A 25,627-nucleotide genomic window follows, 5' to 3' on the forward strand; every position below is an offset into this window, starting at 1 on the left:
GCAGAGATTGCCTGCAAACCTGAAGCCAGGGACAGGCCTGGAACAGCCTCCCTCAGTCCCCAGCAGGAACCAACCCTGCTGACGCCTGAATGTCAGGCCTCCCGCCTCCACAACTGAAACAGTAAACTTCTGTTTAAGCCACGCAGCCTGTAGTCCTTTGTTATGGCCGACAGGGCAAACTAATGCAGCGGGTCAGTGACTCTGAAGTCTTTCAAATCGGGAGCCTATGGGGCCCATCCCCCCACTGCTCTAGGCCACACTGTCATAGTCATATCCCTCCCTTGGATGCTGTCGAAATCAGTGTTTCTGATACGGGGCCTCAGTCAGAGGTTGCATTGTGGCTGACTGGCTCTCAGCTCCATCCGAGAAGCAGCCGCATATGTGTGTGTGTCCATCTTTCCCAGCTCATTTGTTTTTCAGAGGATTCTCATTACTGAAAGTGTGGAGTCTCAGCCAGAGTGGCTCAGTTGGCTGAGCACTGTCCCATGCACTGAGAGGTGGTGGGTTCGGTTCCCAATCGGGGCACACGCCTGGGTTGTGGGTTGGATTCCCAGTGGGGGAGTATACAGAAGGCAAACAATCGATGTTTCTCTCTCACATCTCTCTCTGTCATCGCCTTCTCCTCCTCCTCTTCCTTCTCCTCCTCCTCCTCCTCCTCCTCCTCCTCCTTCTCCTCCTCCTCCTCCTCTTCCTCTTCCTCCTCCTCCTCTTTCTTCTTCTTTCTTTCTCTCTCAAAAATGACATTAAAATAAATAGATAAATAAAAGTAGTAGTGCCTCTGGATAGGCCCTACTGGACAAGGAGGTCAGTTAAAGAATAAAAATTCAGTATGTGTTTGTGGTGATGTTTGGCCAGATTTACAAGCTTATAGAGAATTTTAATGAGCCAAGAGGGTTTTCATTCAAACTCTGGGCATGAAGGGCAGAGAATCGTTTCTAGTTGCCGTCACCAGCTGTTGATTCTGCTGGGCTGAGGGGCAAGAAAGGCGTGGAAGCAGGCGTTAGTCAAGCAGGTCCTCTGGCCAGGGGTGGAGCAGTACCTGTTGTTAGAAAGAGTTCTGGCAGAGCTTACTTCTGGGGAGTTGGGCTCCTGTAGCGACTGGCAGAGGATCCGGGGTTCTGTTGGCCCCTCTCCCTCCACTCCTTGGCTTCTGCGGGGTGAACAGCATGCTCTGGACTCACCCTCATCCCCCAAAAGCCTCCAGAATGCCTGCACTTGCTCCTCAGGAAGGGGGCACAAGGACCAGCCAATTCAGCTATTTTCTTGTTACTTTTTTGAAGTCTCAGAAGCAGGCAAATGAACATTATACTCAAGACTTACTTTGGCATATCCATGAACGAGTTCCTTCCACCAAAGTGTTTGAATCTCATGCCCATACTTTCTTTTTTTAATTTCCATTTTGTTTGTATTTTTCACTTGTCAGGACTTTCCTCAGGCCCTGACGTTTATTTATGTGCCAGGCGTCAAGCTAAAGATGACGTGTTAATTTTGTTCCTTCCTCACAGTACCTCTGGTGGGGTGCTGCAGCCATCCCCATTTTACAGACGAGGCTCTACAAGGCCAGTGGCTTGATGCAGATCCGCTGGCCAGTAGGCACTAGGGCCAGGCTGTGTGCCCAGGATTGTGACTCCAGAGTCCACGCTCTTCAGTGTGGCACCATAGTCACCGATTTGGACTTCATACCCATGCTGGGGGTATGAAGGTGCTTGGAATGAGTCCCGCCCTCAGGCCCCAGAGAACTGCTATGACTTGGTGATGTGGGACAAGAGAGAAATGCACAGGGCCCTGGGAGCTCAGAATGAGGAGTTTGTCTGGAACTGGGTTCTGGGAGGGCTGTCTGAAGGAATTAATGACTAAATTGGGATCTTTTGCACGGAGGAATCACACAGACAAGGGCATGGAGGCTGAGACATCAAGCTGGGGGGATGAACAGCCGCTTGGTGTACTGGTAACCCCGGTGAAAGGGAAGGAGAGGACAGGAGTGGCTGAAAATGAAGGTGCAGAGAATACAGACCAGTACAGATGAGGAGACCAAGGAGGGAGATGCTGTGTTAGTCCAGGCGAGAGATGGTGAGGGCTACAACGTAGGAAAGAGATGGAGTTGGAGAGGATTTTGAATTTGAAGGTCCTGACAGCCGAGTGGATGTGGGGTTGACGAACAGGAAATCTTAGCCAACACTGAGCACTTAATATGTTCCAGGTATAGTTCTAAATGTATGGCTTATAATGACTCATTTACGTCCACAGAAACCGTAAGAGGTTTTCTAGATGAGGAGCTCAGTGAGTTGGCCCAAGGGCACGCTCATGGCCAGCAGGTGACAGTCTGGGACTCCCCTCAGGTAGCCTGGCTCTGTGGCCTCCTCTCTTCATCACCGAGCTGCACCTCTGAGTGAGCCCAGGACCGGGGAGGGCGTGGAATGAGCCCACCACCACCTCTGCCTCCAGTGCCCATGACCAAGTGGATGGTGGTGCTCTTGACCATGGATTCTGGACAGGAGCGAAGAAAGATGTTGGCTCTGTGTTACAGTGTGCAGTGCGAGGGGTTGTGGCAACCCAGTGGAGGAATCCAGCTCGGGCCTGTGTCCTCCCGGAACCTCCTGTCACTTAGCCGCGGGCTTCTGCACCCGCATAAATCATTACACTGCTTTACCTGTGGATAGCAGATAGGTAAAAAAAGAAAAAAAGGTTGGTGGTGCAGGGTCTAAAATCACTCATAATCTGAAGCGATTCCTCTCTGTTTCCAGTTCACTGACTGGATGGCAGATTAAAATGTGAAGGTTTGGAAAAAAAACCAACACAACACCATACACCAACAACACAAAAATACATAGCTGTGCCAATCTCCAGTGCCTCAGGCATAAAATTAAATTTAACGTTGTATTACACATTTGAAGACTTGTCATCATAGGGCTGGCCAGACAAATATGATTTACAGTGTTAGTCTTTGAGAAATGAGTAGGAGAAATAAAATAGCAGTAGAGCTAGCACATTAAAAAAACCCTATCTGACGGTGTTAAGAAGTCCTACTTGATCGCACTGTTTATATTGCCTCCTCTTTCGTGTGTTTGAGGGATTATGATGTGTGGGACAGGTTTTCCCACTGAAATCTGGAAATTCAACACCCACTTTCTCCTTTCCTGGGCCTTTAATCTGCCCCCGACCTTCCACCCATATTTTTCTTATTAGCTGCAGGGTTCTGTCTGCCTATGGGCTAATTTCTGAGATCTGAAGGTAAAGCTAAGTTCAGGTTCTAAACCGCAACACCCCCCCCCCCCATCTGCCTGAGTGCTCCCCTTAGACCCTCCAGCACCCTGTTTGAGTCCCTGACTCTGTCCATGGTAGGGGTTTGGTGTCTTACTGCAACTGCTCCTCTGGACAAAGCTTTCGAAGGGCCTCCGCTCAGTTCTGTGTCCTGCCCTTGGAGGCCTGTCATTTCTGTCAATATCAGAAGTGAAATATAGGTCAGCCCCACAGATCCCAGTGTTAAAAATAAAAGCTTCCTCCCCAGGCTTTGCGGGTTTGTAGATTGGCATGGGTTCTCCCCTTCCACCAACCCCACTTTCTAAATTGCTTCCTGGAGCTTAGCTGACGCCACTCTCCACAGAAGAGGGAACCTGATAATAGGAGAGGAGCTGAAATGATCTCTCTTGGCAGACTCCATCCCAAAACGTGACGGTTGCCTGAATGGAAATTGTAAGTAGATGCACTGAGCAGGTTTCCCTCCAGCTGTGGGGTGAGGAGTGCTGGCTTCTGGGAGCTTCAGTCCCGTTTTCTGTAAAAGTGGGTCTGGCATGGAGCCTGGGAGGAGGCCCCCTCCCTTTGTGGAGCGTCCGGCGTGCCTGCCTCTCCGGTGGCAGCCCCGGGACCGGGCAGTGCAATTCCTCCACATTTTGATGAAAAGACTCCCAGTCTCATCTTGCTCAGTCCTGATCCTTGCATATGAGCTCTCTCAGAAGATTCAGCCCCTTCTCTGTGTCATTAAAATTCAGGAAGTGAAAAGCAGAGCCTTTTAATGACTGCGCATTTCTTTCCTCCTGCACCCTCGTTCTTATTTCCCCTCTTCCTTCTCCTTCTCCTTTTATTCTGACTTCCCCGCCTATGTCCTTTTGCCTCCATTCCATTTTGCACTTCCTACTCCTGCATAACTAGGAGATAAGTTATCCATCACATAAAAGCCCCTGGGAATTCAAGTCTTCATATCGATTCCTCACCCCACCCCCATTCTCAGGTCTCATTTTTCAGGCTGGTCTGTGCTTGACAGGAGCTGCATTGTCGTGAGGGGACCCTAAGGATCAAGGAGACTTTGACATTTGGGCTTTTCATAAGCCATCTCTGCAAAGCCCGGGCAGATCTCAAAACCGATGTGTGCCTTCCTCCAACAGCTGGCCGCAGCGTTGCTTTTTTGTTGTTCCTGCTGGCAGGCCCAGGCCAGCCTCCAATGTAAGCATTTTCCCAGGGTTCAAGGAAATGGGATGAATCTGTCTTGTCTTTTAATCCTTCTGAGTTGGGTTTTTCTCAGAGGTTTCTTTCTGGGTGGGGTGTGCCGGCAGCTTTTCCTCTAAACAGGAATGGGGAGAGGGAGAGGAAGACAGCTGAGAAGGAGACTGGCAAATACATTTGGTGGCTCAAACAGAAATGGTTACATAGTTTTCTAAAGCTATACTCCAGGCCAAATTAAATGATTTCTTGGAGAGTAAAGGAGGCTCAAAAAAAGGTGTGAGATGGGTGACCCTCTATGAACATAGCATCCACCTGTCATGCCGCCCAAGAAGAGCCAGGCTCCCGAGGGAGCAGGAAACAGACATTCCCTCCCTTGGAGTCCATCCTCTTGGGGGGCCCAGGGCACCTCGCTCTGTGGGGTCAGCCCTACCATGGCTTGCTCTGTGACCCTGGGCATGTCATTTGGCCGCTCTGCAGTCCTATGCCTTTGTCTGTGAAAGGCAAGAATTGGACAGGAGCAGTGCTACTCAACTCTGGCTGCCAGACAGAGTCACTGGGAGCCTGGAACCACGCCAGCAGCCAGAGCTTCCTGATTACTTTGCTCACAGGTGAGGGAGGCCTGGCTTGGGTAGCTTTCAAAGCTCCCTGGGTGAGTCTCCCATGCAAACAGGGCTGAGAAGCGCTGCCTAGACCCGGGTCTCTCAAATTGCAGCTTTCACATGATTCATGTGGGACCTTGTTTAACTCAGATCCAATTCCACAGGTTCCAGTGGGGCGGAGGTTCTATCCCTCCAGCAGGCTCCTGGCCAGGCTGGTGCTGGTGTTCCGACCTCGCTCGGAGCAGCAACGGCCTGGATGGTCTTTGCAGTCCTGATAGTATATAGGGTTTCTTAATTATTTATTTATTTTTGGCAGGAAGAGGGCGGGGAATAAGTGAAAGAGATATATATGCTTTTAAAATACCAATGAGAAACATCAGTGATTAGAGAGAATCATTAATCAGCTGCCTCCTGCACGCCCCCTACTAGGGATCAAGCCTGCACCTTCCCTGACTGGGAATCGAACCATGACCTCCTGGTTCATAGGTCGATGCTCAACCAATGAGCCACACTGGCTGGGCAAAAGAGACATAGTTTGGTGGTAGTGGGGACGAGCTCCCTTTCATCATTTGGGAAATGTGATTCAGTAGTTGGTGGTTAGGGTTCAATTTGCATTTGTTGTGAACATTGAAATAGGTATATTTAGGACGGACAAAGAAAATGTGTGTGAGTGTGTGTGTGTGTGAGAGAGAGAGAGAGAGAGAAAGAGAGAGAGAGAGAGAGAGAGAGGGAGAAGGAGAGAGAGAGGGAGGAAGGACTATGAAGGAGAATGTATAAATGTATGGCGCTCATAGGGTGAATGTTCTATGTTAAATGAATCTTAGGTTTGGGTAGATCAATGAGTGATCGATGCCTAGGCTCCCCCAGGTCCAGTTCTGGTGAGGAGATGAGAAGAGGGCCACATTTTACTCAGCTGGGATTGAAGGCGAAGATCTTGTTCCCAGAGCAGCTCCAAGGCTGGAAAATTTCATGTCCTCAGTGCCATCTTTTCCCGTGCTAAGCAGCCATCTGCTCCAATTATTCTTGAATTATAGTGACAGCTTTTGGTTTACCCAGGGTTTCGAATCATCTGAACTTAGGAGCAGAAGTAAAATTATGCCTTTCTTGGTCAGAACATTTCAGCTGGCTGCTTTTAAAAGGCTCTTTTCTTCCCACCTCTCCCCACCCCAACCTTGCTGTGAGCCACAGACACTGTCGTCATAGTGTCTGCCTGATTGCTGCACGATTGCATATGAATGTTAAAGTCAAGGTCAGCTGTAGAGAGATGCTACCTACATCTTACTGTCTTTTCTCATCTTTGTAGAATGACAGATTCCCATACGTGAAAAAATTCTCCTGCTTTTCAGTTATATTTAATTAAAATTAAACACTTCAAGCCTTGTGGTGGTGATTCTTCTGCCCACATCATCATGGGGATTTCTTTTGCTTTAGAATAGGTTTCCAACAGAGCAGGATTTCTTGCTAAAATCCACAATCCAGGACTTAGTCACTGTCCTATTTTCAGGGATTCTGCTGATTTGTGGCTAAGGGGAGAAAAATGGTTTTCTAGCAAATATATTTTCTAATCTAGAGAAAATATATGTATTTTCTCTCTCTCCATGGTTTTAATCCCCTCCCCTCCATAAGTAAAAGTTCTTTCTTTGTAGCTTCAGTGAGCCTCTGGTCATAGTTCCATGAGCCCAGTGCTCTGTCCAACTGAGCAGGCTCCTCCTGTTGTTTGCCGTGACCTTAAAATTTGGAGTTTGTAAAGGCGCTCCTTTATTAAATGACTAGAGGCCCAGTGCACAAAACTTTGTGCACTCGGTGGGGGGGTGGGGGTCCCTCAGCCCGACCTGTGCCCTCTCGCAGTCTGGGATCCCTCAGGGGATGTCCACCTGCTGGCTTAGGCCCACTTCCCTGGGGGATTAGGCCTAAGCTGGCAGTCAGACATCCCTCTGGCAGCCTGGCAGCCCTCGGGGGTTGTCCACTTGCCAGCGGGGAGCAGGCCTAAGCTGCAGTCAGACATCCTTAGCGCTGCTGAGGAGGCGGGAGAGGCTCCTGCCACCACCACTGTGCTAGCAGTCATCAGCCTGGCTTGTGGCTGAGCAGAGCTCCCCCGTGGGAGCGCACTGACCACCAGGGGGCAGTTCCTGCATTGAGCATCTGCCCCCTGGTGGTCAGTGTGTGTCATAGTGACCAGTCATTCCTAGTCGTTCTGCTGTTAGGGTCAATTTACATATTACCCTTTTACTATATAGGATAGAGGCCTGGTGCATGGATGGGGGCCAGCTGGTTTGCCCTGAAGGGTATCCCGGATCAGGATGGGGGTCCCACTGGGGTGCCTGGCCAGCCTGGGTGAGGGGCTGATGGCTGTTTGCAGGCTGGCCAAGCCCCCCAGCGGGGACCCTCACCCCATGGGAGTGTGGCCAACCTGGGTGAGGGGCTGAGGGCTGTTTTCAGGCTGGCCACACCCCCTTCAGGGTGGGGGTCCCTACTTGGGTGCCTGGCCAGCCTGGGTGAGGGGCTGATGGCTGTTTTCAGGCTGGCCACACCCTCTGGCGACCCAAGCTCCCAGCCTCTCTTTTTTTTCGTTTTCTTTTTTTTTTTTCCAGCACCTTCTTGAGCGGAGGCCAGGGTGGGCTGGAAGCAGGTATCTGGGATTTATTTATCTTCTATAATTGAAACTTTGTAGCCTTGAGCGGAGCCCAGGGTTTGCCATGGCAGGCGGGAAGCTTGGCTTCCTCCATCTCTGGGGGCAACCCAAGCCTCCTGCTCGCTCCAGCTCTGTGGCCGCCGCCATCTTAGTTGGGTTAATTTGCATACTTGCTCCTGATTGGTTGGTGGGTGTAGCAGAGTGATGGTTAATTTGCATCTTCCTCTTTTATTAGTGTAGATTTTTCAAATTGCAGGCTGCAACCCATATTTTATATAGGTTATAGAAGCAATAGATTGCAGATAGCATATAAAAATGAAATAGAAGAGAATAAAAAATCAAAACACATCACACAAATAAGGGCTGATAGTGAAACCTTGTGTGTGCTGCATGCAAATGCCTTTTTTACTATGGATCATGGAAAAGAGAATTTGAAATACTTTAGAATGTACACTCCCAGGCCAAGGAGGCAAAGACATTGCATCTTGTATTTCAACTTTAATTGATTTCATTGATTCAGAGGTGGTGTCTAGACTCTGAAAGTGCTGGCATGGATTAGCAATGTATTTTGTTTTGTTTTTTGGTTAATCCTCACCCAACGATATTTTTTTCCATTGACTTTTTTTTGGAATATTTAGTAAATTTACTCAAATGAAGCTTAAATGATATAGAACTGAAAATATTAGAAATCTACATACAATAGAAAATAAATATAAATTAGCCAACTCTGTGAATGTTTCCAGCTAAGCACTCATACAAATACATATTCACCTCTTTCTTTTATATAAGAATAACATATACATACTGGCACATGACATGATGATTCTGGCAAAATTATTTCGGAGACATTAAAAATATTCTCAACTTTTAAAGATGGTGTGGAATAAGTTTTATTTTTATTTATTTAATTTTTTTGAAATAAGTTTTAACAACATTGCACATGAATGGAAACCCCTGATTTCATTCCATAACTTTCATGCCAGAAGCATGTTGGTTTTACTTTAAAAAAAACCAACAGATCTTGGTATCATATACATTGGCTTATTAATAATTAAGGCCTCTTGTTTACACAGTATCTCAGTCTGGACAAAGAAATTTTAGTATTGATTATTTGCTATGATGTTTTAAACTTTCAAAGTCTTTCAACCTAAGAAAATAGCTGCACACATTTGAGGGTTTTCTTATAAAACACAGTCTTAAAAAAGTACTGATGGTTGGTCTCTGCTTTTTCTAGTAATAGTTTTGTCTTATTTTTTTTCCACATAGTATGAAGTATATTCTTATGAGGGACTGCATTAAATCTAGTAGTTCTTCAACAATGTTGCCAAGTAGCCACATAAATGCCAAATGCAGCAAAGGAGAACAGTCTTCATAGTGCACTGCCACCTTGCTGAAGTTGAAGCTGCTCCTTTCGGATATTTTTCCACTTCAGTGTGAAGTAGATTATTCGGGTTTCGTTAGTGGTTTCATATGTGGCTTTAAAAGAAAAGGTGTTGATTTCTCCCGCAGTTCACAGTTCTCCAGTGAGACTTGTTTGGAAATCATATAGTCCAGGAATGTTCTGAATAACCAAATGCTCTTCAGTAGGTTCAGTGCCTTTCAATGCAACTGTAATAAATGAGCATCTACATCCTTAGCTGTATTATCAGTATATCCTGGAACCAAAGTAAGATGGTTTTCTTTCCTTTTTTTTTTTTTTTTTAAAAAAAATATTTCCATTGATTTCAGAGAGGAAGGGAGAGGGAGAGACAGAAACATCAATGATGAGAGAGAATCATTGATCAGCTGCCTCCTGCATGCCCCCCCACCCCCCCTACCCCCCTGCTGCGGATCAAGCCCACAACCCAGGCATGTGCCCTTGACTGGAGTCGAACCCGGGACCCTGAAGTCATCAGGCCGATGCTCTATCCACTGAGCCAGACCAGCTAGGGCTAAGATGGTTTTCTTGTTCCCACAATCCACTTAATTGTTTTAAAGTCTGAATATTTCCATCATTTATAATTTCTGTTTTGGGTGATAGTTCTGACCACCGCCTTTTTATGACTGCTTGAAGCCAGTTTAAACCAACTATTATATAGTCTTCAAATTTGCTTTTAAGTAGAGACTTTACAAGAGGCAACAAGTCTACACAGTAGCCGAGTGAGATGTATTGTTTTTCTTCCTATAAACTACCGCTAAGCACAGGAAGGCACCACTCTAAGGTCTTCTATCCTCACCAGATAAGCATCAAGTTCACTTATACGTCTTTCTCCAGAAAGTTAAAGCTACATTCAATCTCAAACTCCTGCTGAACAAAACTTTGCCATTGTTTCATGATCCTCAGACACCTCAGGAAAAACCCACTGTATTGTGATGATGCGCTTTCTGTCTGTGAAGAGCCAGAATCACTGGCGTTAAGCAAATATGTTGGACTATCATGGTGTAATTTTTCAGGCAGGTGGCCTGCGCAAGCCAGTTCATTTTCTTCATTTGCCATGTCGCAGTCCCCACTTCTAGGGGACTGTTTCTTTTTAAAGCAAGAATTTGGAAAAGGATAATGAACTTTCTGTGGTAGATCACCTTACGTAGTTTATCTGGGCTTTTCACAGTGTGTCCAACTGTTCTATTTATGTAAGCAGCCAACCGTTTTGGAGATTTCTTAACCTCCTTCATGTTCCTATTAGTGAAATTAGAAATCCTTTTTCTAGGACAATCAGTGGAATGATCCTCAATATTATTATAAAAGTTCAGTTTTTTAACATTGTGGGTTTCAGATGCCATAATCTCCCAAATACCAGTGCCTCCTGGTACCCCAGCGCCTCAGTCCAGCCCCGGCGCTGACCAACTGCTCCTGGAAGCCTAAGAGAGTCCCCGGGCTACCGGGCCAAGCCCCACGCAGGGCCATTCAAACGCAGCCGCGTGCCTCCATTGACTTTCTTTTTTTTATATATATGTTTTTTATTGATTTTTCTTACAGAGAGGAAGGGAGAGAGACAGAGAGTTAGAAACATCGATGAGAGAAACATCGATCAGCTGCCTCCTGCACATCTCCTACTGGGGACATGCCCGCAACCCAGGTACATGCCCCTGACCGGAATCGAACCTGGGACCCTTCAGTCCGCAGGCCGACGCTCTATCCACTGAACCAAACCGGTTTCGGCCCTCCATTGACTTTCTTTTTTTTTCTTTCTTTATTGATTAAGGTATTACATATGTGTCCTTAGACCTCCCCCTATTGCCCCCCCCCCCCCACTCATGCCCTCACCCTCCTGGTGTTTGTGTCCATTGGTTAGGCCTATATGCTTGCATATAAGTCCTTTGGTTGATCTCTCCCCCTTACCCCCACCCTCCCCTACCTTCCCTCTGAGGTTTGACAGTTTGATTGATGCTTCTCTGTCTCTGGATCTGTTTTTGTTCATCAGTTTATGTTGTTCATTATATTTCACCAATGAGTGAGATTATGTGATATTTATCTTTCTCTACTGGCTTATTTTGCTTAGCATAATGCTCTCCAAAAAGCTCTTCATGACTTCCTTGGACCTTTAAGAATGTTTTTCTGGAATTTTATTAGCCTTGACGAGCACTCTTACCCAATGTCCCCATCAACTTCTTGTTCTTCACAAAGTGTGCTTATTTGCTTCTAATTTCAAATTTATTTTTATCCTTTCTATGTATGTGGACCATTAATTTTTTAAAAATCCTCACCCGAGGATATGTTTTTATTGATTTGAGAGAGAGAGAGAGGGAGAGAGAGAAACATCAATGTGAGAGAGAACATCAATTGGTTGCCTCCTGTACGCACCCTGATCAGGGATCAAACCCACAACCATTTGGGACTATGCTCCAAACAACAGCCATATGGCCAGGGGGAACCAGTAATTTTGAAGCAGATGTGTCGGATATGATAGATCCTCCCATGTTGCTCCCTCAGACTACTGGGTGCCTCTTCCTTGTCTCCAGTCTGTGCACTCACCTGCTGTTAAACACAGAGCATGAAGAGGTGGGTCTAGCCAAAACCAGTTTGGCTCAGTGGATAGCGCGTTGGCCTGCAGACTGAAAGGTCCCAGGTTCGATTCCAGTCAAGGGCATGTGCCTGGATTGCGGGCACATCTCCAGTGGGGGATGTGCAGGAGGCAGCTGATCGATGTTTCTCTCTCATTGATGTTTCTGACTCTCTATCTCTCTCCCTTCCTCTCTGTAAAAAAATCAATAAAATATATATATATAAAAAAAAAGAGGTGGGTCTCAAAGGTATCCCTGTGGGAGACCTTGGATGCAGTGCCCCAGCTCCTTCCAATGGCATCTCACTCCACCTCAGGCTGCCAGCCACCTTAGTGATAATAGTAATGAAAGCAAATATTTTTGTGAGCTATGTGCCACCTATTTATGCATTATTTTATATAATCTTCCCTTTGAGTATACTAGAGGCCTGGCACACGAAATTCATGCGCGGGTACGTCCCTAGGCCTGGCCTACAACCAGGGCCATCTTCCCTGGCTGCCTGCAGCTGGCCCCGCCCCCCCCCATCCCCAGTTCCCCCTTCGCCATCGGGTGATCAGTGCCTGATGGCCGGGGAAAGGGACTGAGAGGTTGGTTGTTCCCACCTGCTTGCCGGCCCCGCCCCCGCTGTAGGTCACCCTCTGTGTGTGGGGTGACTGGCAGGGCAGGGGCCTTGGCCTGGCGCCCCCCGCGTCCCCTGCCACCCACCCCCGGTTCTCTGTTTGCCATAAGGTGATCGGAGCCTGCCGGCCAGGGAAAAAGACCCAGAGGTTGTAATTGTGCCTCATAGTGACTGGTCCAGTGGCGTTCTGGTTGTTCTGCTGTTAGGGTCAATTTGCATATTACCCTTTTATTATATAGGATAGAGGCCTCGTGCACAGTTGGGGGCCGGCTGGCTTGCCCTGATGGGGACCCCGGATTGGGGTGGCGGTCCCCGCTGGGGGGCGTGCTGGCCTGGGTGAGGGGCCACCAGGGGTTTGCAGGCCTGCCATGCCCTCGATCATTCTGGTCTCTGGCCATTCTGGTCAGTCTGCCGTTTCAGTCGCTGGGCTCTTACTATATAGGATGAGGCCAATCCTATTATTATTCCCACTTACCCATGAGGAAACCAAGGCTTAGGGAAGTTAAGTCACTTGCCATAGTGACACAGCTAATATGTATAGAACTAGGATTCGAACCCAGGAAGTCTGATTCCAGAGTCCTTACTCTTGGCCACTATACTTATATTGCCTTTCTAAATAAATGTGAAATATGCTTAGGGATGTAGAACCTAAAGTTGTTTCAAATGGACAGCCCCCAAACCAGGGTCAGGTTAAAATCGACAATTTTAAACAGCACATGAGGCAGTTCATTAATGACTGCTAGAGCATATCTGAATGTCACAGCTGTCCTTTAATTGTTGGAGGACTTAGAGTGGAATTAGAGTGACATTGTTTGCCGTTGGCATTTGGGGTTATTTCTCTGAGTCTAGCGTCATGGTGTGGCTTCTGCACAGCATGATGGATATGTTTTTGTAATATGAAGACACTAAGCAGTTTCTAAGAAAGACACATTCCCATTTGGCACAGCTTGTATTGTTATTTACTTTTCTGTTTATGTACATGTTTTGTTTCCTTAAATAGACTAAGCTTCAGGAGAACAATGTCCTCCAATGACTCCCATATTGTAGTGAATAATGCTTATTGATGACAGTGGTGATGAAAACAGAAGCGACTGCTGTCTCCTCCCTCTGGCCTGTCTTACCGAAGAGTGTTGTGCACTGAATGTGTGACCAGCTGCCCACTAACTCAGCTCAGGTGTGCAGTCCAAATGTCAGCCTTAGCAGGTCGAAATCTGCCGGGGTCCAACCCCAGCGGGTCCAGGGGTCCCCAAAGGTGTGGACGGAGTCGGCGAAGAAGGAATGTCACGGAGACAGCGTTCAGTTGATCAGCAGCCTAGCCAGGATCTCCAGCCCGGATCTCCAGAGAGGTTCTGCTTCGGATCTCCAGCGAGGTTCTGTAGCCATGTTCCCTCGCTAGGTTCTCCAGCCAGGTTCTGTCCAGGCTCTCCAGTCAGGTTCAGTGTCCAGGTTCCAGTCAGGTTCTCCTGCCAATCTCTGTAGTCAGGTTCAGTCCAGGACCCCTTGCCATGTTCTCCCGCTAGGCTCTGTCTCTAGGCTCCGAGGCCAGTCCCGGTCCAGGATCCTCTGGCATGCTCTCGCCAGCGAAGTTCTTCTGTCTCTAGGCTCCGTGTAGGTTCTGTCTTCTGAATTCTGTCTCCTGAGTTCTGAGTCTTTCTGTCTTGTTACAACTGTATTTATACCAGTTGATTCAATCCTATCAATCTCTATTACAAAGGTTAGGGCGTTTCTTATCTCCATTCCAGGGAGAAAAGATTATGTAGTTTAAGCATGATTGTTCGTAGTTAAAGGGATTAATTACCCGCCTGGCACTTAGTTGAGGGGTTTTATTCCCTCCCTAACTTCAGGGGAAAATCCCTACCTGGGGATTCAACCTTTCTCTGAGAGGTGACTTTGGTTAAAACACAGCGCCAAGAAGGTGAGCAAACATATTAAGAAAAGTATGCCATATATGCCAGGTCCCTTGAAACAGCAAGGATGGACCGGCTCCCGGCAAATTCCCCCTTTTTTATTTTTTAAAAGCAGGCATTAAAAAGAAAAACCTGAAACGCTCTCTTGTATCCATTTTAAGAGTAGGATTGGCGCTTTCTGCTATTACCTGAGTCCTGATCTATCACCCCAGGGAGAGCTTGCCAACCCTGCACTTTCCCAGGGTAGAAAGGCTGCAGTGGGGTTAAGGATAAGGCTCCTTGGGCCTACCTTCTCCCATGCCTCTACATTTACCTTTCCGGCACCTTTCCTTCCTCAGAAAAGCATGGACGTATTTCTTGTATAAAATGTTCTGTCTGACTGGGAGTAACCTTAATTCCTCTGCTAATAAGCATATATGTTAAAAGATCAATACAGAGTCTTTTTTCTTTAGACTCAGTATGGCACATCTTCTTAATCTAAAGATCAATACAGAGTCTTCTTTCTTTGGACTCAGTATGGCACATCTTCTCAATCTAAGAATCAATACAGAGTCTTCTTTCTTTGGACTCAGTATGGCACATCTTCTCAATCTAAGTTCTGTACTATCCACCTTCTTACCCTATTTATCCTCTATAGGGGGGTCTGTAGCACCCTGGTGGAGTCCTATCCGTCCCGAGCGTGGGGGTTCTCAATGGGGGGGCTTACCTAAGGGAATCCTATTCCAGGGGTTCCCAAAGGTGTGGACGGAGTCGGCGAAGACTATCCACCCTATTCCTATGGTGGAGTCCGATCCGTCCCGACTGTGGAGGTTCTCAATGGGGGGGCTTACCTAAGGGAATCCTGTTCCAGGGGTTCCCAAAGGTGTGGACGGAGTCGGCGAAGACTATCCACCCTCTTCCTACGGTGGAGTCCGATCTGTCCCGAGTGTGGGGCGCTTACCTAGGGGTCCCTGTTCGGGCGCCATATGCCGGGGTCCAACCCCAGCGGGTCCAGGGGTCCCCAAAGGTGTGGACGGAGTCGGCGAAGAAGGAATGTCACGGAGACAGCGTTCAGTTGATCAGCAGCCTAGCCAGGATCTCCAGCCCGGATCTCCAGAGAGGTTCTGCTTCGGATCTCCAGCGAGGTTCTGTAGCCATGTTCCCTCGCTAGGTTCTCCAGCCAGGTTCTGTCCAGGCTCTCCAGTCAGGTTCAGTGTCCAGGTTCCAGTCAGGTTCTCCTGCCAATCTCTGTAGTCAGGTTCAGTCCAGGACCCCTTGCCATGTTCTCCCGCTAGGCTCTGTCTCTAGGCTCCGAGGCCAGTCCCGGTCCAGGATCCTCTGGCATGCTCTCGCCAGTGAAGTTCTTCTGTCTCTAGGCTCCGTGTAGGTTCTGTCTTCTGAATTCTGTCTCCTGAGTTCTGAGTCTTTCTGTCTTGTTACAACTGTATTTATACCAGTTGATTCAATCCTATCAATCTCTATTACAAAGGTTAGGGCGTTTCTTATCTCCATTCCAGGGAGAAAAGATTATGTAGTTTAAGCATGATTGTTCGTAGTTAAAGGGATTAATTACCCGCCTGGCACTTAGTTGAGGGGTTTTATTCCCTCCCTAACTTCAGGGGAAAATCCCTACCTGGGGATTCAACCTTTCTCTGAGAGGTGACTTTGGTTAAAACACAGCGCCAAGAAGGTGAGCAAACATATTAAGAAAAGTATGCCATATATGCCAGGTCCCTTGAAACAGCAAGGATGGACCGGCTCCCGGCAGAAATCTCTTCGCTTCTTCACATTTGGTTTTATTCTTCTGTAAACTCACTTGCACTGTTTCTTGGGCCTCAGAGTTATGTGCCTGGCATTTTCAGTAATGGGATCCATACTAGATACTACATCCAAACATCTTCAGATTTAATAACATGTTTTTAAATTCCACTTTGCTCAAATAGGAAAGATGCTTTGCAACATTTTGCCCATGTACCTCAGGAATTGCAGCAGAGGTGTTCAGTCTCAGCCAGGCAGGTGTTAAAAATAAAGGCTGTTGCCTATTGATTATTTCAAGTTAAATTTAAAATCCTTGGCCTGGCAAAATAGAAATAAACACAGCTGAATTTGATGTCTTCATCTAGCTGATACACACACACACACACACACTCACACACCCGAAAACAAACAAAACCCAAAACAAAGCATAAAAGCCCAGCCAGTGTGGCTCAGTGGTTGGCCCTACGAACCAGGAGGTCACGTTTCGATTTCCAGTCGGGGCACATGCCATGGTTGTGGGCTCAATCCCCAGTAGGGGGTGTGCAGGAGGCAGCTGATCAATGACTCTCTCTCGTCATTGATGTGTCTATCTCCTCCCTTCCTCTCACTGAAATGAATAAAAACATATTTTAAAAAACACACACAAAAAAACCAAGGGTGGAAATAAGGTTCATTTTTACGCCTTCTCACCCCACTCCCTCCAGCACATCCTGTGCTTGCTGAGCTATTCCAGCCCTTAAATCTGGACCTGTTCAGCACTTCCCCAGGCTGGTGTTTTCCTTCTGGTTTCTGGGCAGTGGATGGTCCTTCTTATCTTTTCTCTTCCCCTAGTTTGACTTTGTCTAAATTCTGGTGCCCATTTAAGACTTGGAAATTAAATCCTTCTCTTTTCGGTTAAAATGAGCTGGAGAAACTGATTAAATTCCTCTCCACCCTAAATGCTTTGCTCTTCTGTGGGAATCTTTCTTCGCACAGTAACGCGAGCAAAAGCTTCCATTCCAATCCCCAAGTAATTTATTTTTTCCTCAGCGGCACTCTTCCTGCCTCCCATAGTGTACTGAGTGCGTCCTTCATGAGATTAGCTCTGCAGCGATCTCAGGCCTCAGCTCCTCTTTCCTTTCTTCCTGATTCCATGGGCCTGAACCGAAACCTTTCAGTTGGGTGCAGTTTCCTTATTTGACCGTTATGCCGTTTTTGCCTTCAATGGTGCCGTGTTTTCTCCTTGTGCCAGTGGCAGGAATGAGGTGCCATGGGAAATGCCATTATGAGAGAGGGGGGGTCCAAAGACTGTTGGCCAAATGGCACATCGTTAGCTGGTCTCGTCCACTGATTACCCATATGTACTGTCTGCAGTTATGGGCAGCCTTGCAAAGACTGGCATAACAATAACGGTAGTTGGCAACTGTTTGAACAGTTCCTGTGTGCCAACTGCAATGTTAAATCCTTGAATAAACATCTCATTTGATTTTCACAAAATCCTGTGGGGAAGCTACCGTTGTCACCACCATTTTATGGAAGAGGAAATTAAGTGAGGGTTGGAGAAGTTCCGCAGCTTATAAGTGTTACAGCTGGAATTTAGACCCAGTGGGTCTAGTTCTAAAACCCGTGGAGCCGTGTGTAAAGGAAAGGCATGAGCTCTGGACTCAGGAAGTCCACCTTTGAGTCTGGCTCCACCGTTTACTAGCAGTGAGTCTCAGCCAGTTTTTTGTTTTATTTTTACCTTTTTAAGGGCCAGCTTCCTTACTTATATCTGTAAATAGTATCATATACCTTTCAAAGTCATTGTGAAAAGTATGATCAATGGTTATGAAGTGCTTAGCCCCGTGCCTGGCACATAATAGGTCATCTATGGTGAATATTATAATTATTCTCACTTCTGCTTGAATATCACTCACTCTCCCCCATTTGCTCTGTCATCTTCTCCAAAGGTCTATTTTTTGCTTGAAAATATATTTTAGTCTTTGCTTTACCTTATCATTCACTTTCTATTTTTCCAGATTTCTGTGGATCATGGGAAAATATATGAAAGAAGGGCTTGTGGTATGGGGTGGAATAATCAATTGGTACGGCTGCTACTCTAAAAAATTGAGGTGAGAACCGAACTCATAGAAGAGAGGAAATTTAAGTTCAAGTTTAAATTTAAACTTGACGATCCATTCCAGTGGGTCAAAATATGTCACCGTGGACTCAAGATGAAAGTAAAAAAAAAAAAGAAAAGAAAAAAGGCAAAGTGCACCTCAGAGAATGAGAATTCTCTCCAGAAAAGAGAGATTTATGGCATCTCATCTCAACAAAAGCACTTTCATCTAATTCACTAAAAAGCACTCCTCAGCTGAAGTGAGCTCTAGCCTGGTCATCTGGGACGTCCTATTGAATAGATCCCTCTGGTTTTTATTTGCCTGCAATCTGATATTGCTTCCATCATTTTCTAACCAAATACAATGGAAACCACTCAGTCTACGATTTCTCTCATATCCTGCTCAGCGTGTCTGACTCTAGTTGTCATAGGAACTCGATTCTGGTGTCTCGGGTTGTGGGCCATAGTTTCACAAAGCAATTCTTACTAATAATGAAAACTCATGTAGCACTTACAGCCAGGCACAGTTCTATGCCTCTTATAGGTATCAAACCATTTAATTTTGACGACAATCTCCAGAGGTAGGCAATATCATCATTCCCATTTTGCAAACAAAGAAACCGAAGCCTAGACTCAATCATGTGCCCAGGGTTCTGTGGCTGGCATTGGATCCTACGGAGCCTGCACTTAGGGTCTGTCCTCTTAACCACCACTCTTACCAACCTCAGTTTCATGCAGTACTCTCTGATACGTTCTATTCTACTCTATATTTTCGTTTTAAGTGGTGTCTGAGTGTGACTTGCTAAATGATTTAACAACTCTAATGGGTACAGACACGAAGTTTGAAAACCACTGGCTACACCAGTGATGGCGAACCTTTTGAGCTCGGCGTGTCAGCGTTTTGAAAAACCCTAACTTAACTCTGGTGCCGTGTCACATATAGAAATTTTTTGATATTTGCAACAATAGTAAAACAAAGACTCATATTTTTGATATTTATTTTATATATTTAAATGCCATTTAACAAAGAAAAATCAACCAAAAAAATGAGTTCACGTGTCACCTCTGAGACGCGTGTCATAGGTTCGCCATCACTGGGCTACACCCTCTCTGTTGTGTGATGGACACCTCAGGCTGCCTCAGCCTGGCGCCTGGAACATTCCATTCGCGCCTCCCCTAGCTCTGATGCCATGCTCGCCCAGCAACCCGGTGCTTAGGATTTGGCCTCCTGTTGGAAAAGAATGCACTGGTTGTGTGCACTTCGAGTAACCCCCTGAATTAGTGAGCCGTCTCTCTGGTTTAGAGTGGGAGGCTGGACCAGGAGACTCTGCCTCCAGGAAATGGGTCCCTGAGAAATGGAGTCATCGGATGAGACTTCAGTGCCTCGATGCCGAGGGCCATGCCCTGGACCTTGACAAAATCTTCAAGGCCCACTTTGTGACGTCTTTTGTAGGACAGCCTACAGGATGTCTTCCTGGGATGGTGATTGCAACATTGAGGAGCGACGGTGGGAGCCTGATTTAAACTCCCATGGCAACTAGCATCATTTGTTCCACAGTCAGAAGCAGAGCTCAACACCCTGGCTCTTCGTCCAATACACAGACAGGGCCGGGCAAAAGTAGGTTTTCAGTTGTTCATAATAAATAATATAATAAATAGTAAATAATCCCAGTATATAAAGAGCCAGGGTCTGTAATGTCCAAAATGACCGAACGGATGACCAAATGCCAGGCCACGCGCTCAGCAGGCTTGGGTGGGTGGGGGCTGGTGAGCAGGCTGAACTGCTGACTTCTCAGTCCCTCCTGGGTCGTGGGCTCCGCAATGACCCAGCAGTGACTGCTGCCGCCAAGGCGGGTGTGATGCAATTGTTGGGGGGGGTTGGGGGGGCCGCCATCACTCTATGATTGCCCTGCAGAGGGAGGCCCAGGCCACAGGCTGGGGGACTCTGTAATCACCCCAAAGAGGGAGGCCCAGGCTACCTGGATGTCGGCGGTGGGCGGGGCCTCCCTCAGCGGGGCAATCAATTGCAGGGCTCCCAGACTGGGCAAGGGAGCAGGCCGCACTGAAGGACACGCCCCCCCCCCCCGCATGAATTTCATGCACCGGGCCTCTAGTAAGCAATATAATAAATAATAAATAATAATACAATAATAAACTCTGTTTCACATACTTGCCACTATAAACCTACTTTCACTCACCCCTATATATTCTCATTGACTCACATTTTTTCAGAGAAGACACTGATGCTGCTTTCCCACCTCAGCTTTATTACGCTACATGAATAAATGCAACACATCACCTGCAAATAATTGATTGAACTTTGATGCCTTTCCCTCTCAGTGCAGCCAGTCTCTCTCTTAGGCCGGTATCCAGTGGGGCCATGTCTTTATGCATTATGCATCTCTGTGATTATGCATTAAATTCTTGAGAACTAGCAAGTGATACCAAAATTCTTCAAGCATGTTTGGTTATGCTAAATAATTGATTGCATCTATTATTTATAAAAGCTTACTTGCTGAAAGTTCAGACACAGGTTCTGCCAACCCATCTTCTCTATTAGATTTCAGCTTCCCCATATGAAGTCCAAAAACTCACCTACAGATATCAGTCTTTAAAAGCTCCTAGGCAGGTGTGCTGAGGAAGTCCTGTATTCCAGACAAGTGAGACTGGCTTTATGCCAATAGACACCTGTACTGACCTCCTCCCACGGTCATGGGGCTAACGCTTGCCAAGGCTTTAAGCACCTGGGGAAACCAGTTTCCAAATTTATCGCCTCAGTAGCTGCCATGTCCTAAATGATGAGTAGCTAGGGACCTTATGGACCTGGATCAGTGTGATCATGTGATAGGTTATAAGCCCACCTAGTTTGTAAGAGTGGGAAGGGAATGTGAACAAAGAAATATGTGTGGCTGTCTGGAGAAAAAGACGGCACAATGAGAACTTTTTTTGGTCTTTTGAAAAGTGTATTCCAGAGAAATGGTAAATAGACCAAGTCAGTGTAACTAGCAACCAACAAACAATTAATTAGTGATACATCAAAAAAATACTTCTCCCCTGTTGTCCTTTTAAATTTTATTTTAATAGAGGCAGGTTGGTGTGAAAACTCAGCCTGTGATTTTTTCCAGCTCACGTTCGAACCCTGTGACTTTTCATCTCCTTAGGAAAGTCATCTCCAGTCACGTCCTCATGTCATTCGAAGTTGTATTGGGTCACAGTTTGGAAATTAGAATGACCACCCCAAGATGAGAAATCAAACCTGTGAACTTGATTTAATGTCAACCCTTCCCCATTTCAAGCCTGCATCAGGCTAAGGGTCTAACCTGGGAGAGGTTGGTGGGTAGATGGTGGCTTCCCTGTGGTCTCTGCCTTATGCTTTTTTCCTGCCTGCAATTCTGTTTGCTAGCTAGTTTCTGAACCTCCAGGACTGGGTGACAGGTAGGAAGTAGGAATAAGGCTTCCCACTCCCTGAGCTGGGCCAGTGTTTGACGTGGTCACCTTTCCTTGCTGGACATTGTGTTAGGTTCTTCAGAAAACCCCATTGTTGTCATCTCTCTCTCTTACAGTTCTCTGGGCATAAGAACATGCATCTTTATTCCAGGAGGCCTCTTTGGATTTCTTTCTACGACCTTAGTAATCCAGTGTCCACCTCTAGCTTCTTTTAATATATATATATATATATATATATATATATATATATATATATATATATATTTGATTTTTTACAGAGAGGAAGGGAGAGGGATAGAGAGTCAGAAACATCTATGAGAGAGAAACATCGATCAGCTGCCTCCTGCACACCCCCTACTGGGATGTGCCCGCAACCAAGGTACATGCCCTTGACCGGAATCGAACCTGGGGCCCTTCAGTCTGCAGGCCGACGCTCTATCCACTGAGCCAAACCGGTTATAGGGCCACCCCTAGCTTCTTACTGCTGTGGTGTCTCTGCCCCTCTAGGTGTCCTATGAGACAGGACTCACGCTGACCCCATACTAGCAGTCTCTCTTGATGACCACATTTGGTCCACAGGACACACGTTCCCCCCAAAACCCCGCACGAGCACACCAGTGCCTGCAAGCCCCTTCCTCCTGTCACAGCCACTCTGCGTGTTGGGGTGCAAATCTGGACCCATTATGTTAGCTGTTTTTTAAAATTCTCCAAGTGGTCTGCTTGAACCTGCTTCCTTGTGTTTGAGGTGAAGATACAGCTGTAGCCCCTTTCCTCGGGGGTATTAAGGGGGACTCTCACAGCTCATTAAGAGCTCCCCCAAAAGAGCACTCTACCTGTCCCCCCACATCCTCCACCCTGATTCCTTTCATGTCTTTGGTCAGGATGAGGTGCCCAAGAGTGGTGGAGCCAGTCTCGATCATTTCCTTGGTGAATTCTGTAGAAGGGGGTTTGTTTCAGTCATGTGGGACTCTGATATCTGTCACATGGTGCCTCAGTGAAATAGAGGCAGAAAAAATCCCATTCTAGTATCTTAGTCCATGCACAACAGAGATAGAGGTAAAAGGTGTGCATTTCAGTTATCTACTGCCGCCTAACACCCCGAAACCGAGTGGCTTAAAACAGCACCGATACATCATTGCTCGTGGTTCTGCGGTTGGCAGGCGGCGCCTCCGCTGGCTTCACCCGGGCTGGCTGCTGCAGCTGCATGGGGTGTCACTCACATGGCTGGCAGTGGCGCTGACTGTTGGCTGGGTGCCTCGCTTGTCATTTTCACGGTTCTCATTTCCTGGGAGGCTGACCCGGCTTCCTTTCATGGCGATCCAGACAGTGTTTCGGGGACCAAAGCAGAAGCTCTGAGGCCTCTTGAGGCCTAAGCTCTGGAAATCGCACAGGCTCGCTTGCATATATCCTGTTGGCTGAAGCAAAATGACAGGACCAGCCCGGAGTCGAGAGGTGGGAAAAAGAGCTACCCTTAGCATGTATGGTCTTGCTCTCCCAGTTCCCTACGGAGAATTCTGCTTGGATCAGCTCTGGCTCTAGACCAGTGGTTCTCAACCTTCCTAATGCCGAGACCCTTTAATACAGTTCCTCATGTTGTGGTGACCCCCACCATAACATTATTTTCGTTGCTACTTCATAACTGTAATTTTGCTGCTGTTATGAGTTGTAATGTAAATATCTGATATGCAGGGTGTATTTTCATTGTTACAAATTGAACATAATTAAAGCATAGTGATTAATCACAAAAACAATATGTAATTATATACGTGTTTTCCGATGGTCTTAGGCGACCCCTGTGAAAGGGTCCTTCGACCCCCAAAGGGGTCGCGACCCACAGGCTGAGAACCGCTGTTCTAGCTCCTTTCTGACCAGAGTGGAGTTAGGAGAGGAATTAAACAAGTCTCTATTGGTTTGACTGGCTTATGTGTGGAAAGGCAGTAAGGAAGGGGGAAAAAAGCTCCAGAGGCGAGAGGAGGGGGAGGAAAAGCAGAGCCAACCGTGGCGGCTTGGGAAAAGCATCCCTTGGAATGGAGCACAGGTTGGGAACTGGGTGCCCTTGATTTGGAGAAAAGAGGCCGGCTTTCCATTCATGAAGGTACGACAGGTCAGTGTCTGTGTGAATCGGGGGATGGGACCTTCTGGAGCTTATTGTTAAAATGGACCCCATCGTAGATTAGATTCCCCTTGGGCCTGGCTTACGTGGACTCTATGGATGTTATATGGATACTGACTCCTCAAAGCCCAAGCCCAGTGCTGATGGCCTGTTCTTCCCCTGTCCCCCCGGACACACATCCCTCTCGCATCCGTTCTCTCCTCTGACTGAGCTCCCAGGGAAGGTGAGCAACCCAAGGAGAGGTGTGGGGTCCTGGCCAAACAGCCCCTTCTTCACGTGTGAGGTTTCAGGAAGAGGAGAGCAGGGAGAGCAAGGGAACCCAGGCCATTGTTGGCTCTGCGGCTCTGCTCTGCTGTGGACTGCAGATTCACGGCTCAGGGGTTTTCCTTTTTAAACCATTTCTAAAGCCTTTAGAAATGATTTAAAATGGGGTTTTAAAAGTGTGAATGCTTTATGTGAGTGTATCTCGAAGTTGAAAGGGCCTGTGTCTCCCATCAAATGCCCTCGGGGGGAGGTGATGGAGGCTGGTGGCCGTGGAAGGGCAGGTCATGTTGCTGTATTCAGCTGGCAAAGGTGAGCAGGCTCAGACAGCCAGTTGTTGAAGCGGAGAAGCACCCTCAGGGGGGAAGCTCAGAGACTTTACTTGGCTCAGATTTTAAACAAACACACAAAAGCTACAGAAGAATTTATTTTTCACTTTCAGAGAATAGGTATATGCTTGCCTTCAAGAGACTATTCCATGCTGAAAAATAAAAGCACTTTTAAAATTGTGCTTATTTTTATTATCAATCACTCTGTAATCCTTTTGTCCTCTTCAAAAACCGTTGTCCAGCCCTGGTCTGTGTTGCTCAGTGGTTAGAGTGTCAGCTCCTACACAGAAGGGTCAAGGGTTCGATTCCTGGTCAAGGGCACGTACCCAGGTTGCAGGTTTGACCCTTGGCCCTGGTCGGGCACATGGGAAAGGCAACCAGTGGATGTTTCTTTCTCTCATCCCCCCTTCTCCTCCCTCCCTCCCTCCCTTCACTCTCTCTAAAAAATCAATGGGAAAATATCCTCAGGTGAGGATTAACATCAACAATAAAGAATAAAGGAAAATTTTCTTTAAGAAAACAACAAAAAACCGTTGTTCACCTGAATCCTAAGCACTTTTCTTGCAGGAAACACCCGGCAGTAGACCCTGTAGAGCAGGGCTGGGTGATTGTGGAGCATGCGCGATCACTTCCCCCCTTCCCACAGCCCCGCAGCTGGCAGCAGCTGGCGCAGCAGCAGGACCGCAGGCCGTGCTGAACTGGTGACCACAACCTCACTGCGGAGAGGCTGCCGGTAGGGGGCGTTGTGTCCACACCGCCGGGCACCCACCCTTATGATGACACTACCAGGCTTCATAAATTGCTAAAAATTTAAAGCTGGAGGGGATATTAGAAACCATATCATCCACTGGTTTCCTTTGCCCACGAGGAGCCTGTGGTCCAGAGAGGGTAGTTAGTGGTGGAAGTGGGGCTGAAACACAGGCCTCTTGACTTCCCTCGCATCCTCCTCCAACTCCCCTCACCCCCACCCCCGTATTGTGATCTCAAATACCTTACCAGTGCATGGGGAACTATTAGAAAAGAACAGAAGATGGTAAGGTGCCTACTGCTGTTTGCCTGGGAAATCACATTGTGGGGCTTTTTACATTTGGCCTCAGAGGAACAGTCAACTCCTAACTAGTAGGGAAGAGGGGGGTGGGGAGAACTAGATAAGGAAGGTGAGGGGATTAGCTAAAGAACATATATGCATACTCTGTGGACACGGACAATAGTTTGGTGAAGGCCAAGGGAGGGGGATGGAGGTGGGCAAAGGGGAGCAAAAGGGGGACACTTGCACTAATGTCAACATTAACATTTTTAAATTAAAAATTATTATAGCTAAAAATAGCACACTTGTGGGGGAAGTTACAATTTATTACAAATCACCAGAAGGTTACAGTACTAAGAGAGACAATATGTTAGTGCCAGTCCTCAGTTCTGTTATCACTTGCTGGGTGATCTTGGCCAAATGTCTAAACTTCACTTTGCCTCATCTGTAAAATGGGG

General features: G+C 47.1%; 1 protein-coding gene and 1 pseudogene across 1 annotated transcript in view; one reads left to right on the forward strand and one right to left on the reverse strand.

Moving 5' to 3' along the window:
• The window catches only part of SCD5 (stearoyl-CoA desaturase 5), a 146,735-nt gene that overhangs the window by 32,333 nt on the left and 88,775 nt on the right, over positions 1 to 25,627 (forward strand). The window lies entirely within an intron of this gene.
• On the reverse strand, positions 9,271 to 10,506 carry LOC132227167 (KATNB1-like protein 1; annotated as a pseudogene).

The sequence above is a fragment of the Myotis daubentonii genome, chromosome 1 (assembly GCF_963259705.1).
Source record: "Myotis daubentonii chromosome 1, mMyoDau2.1, whole genome shotgun sequence".
NCBI classification, from domain to species: Eukaryota; Metazoa; Chordata; class Mammalia; order Chiroptera; family Vespertilionidae; genus Myotis; species Myotis daubentonii.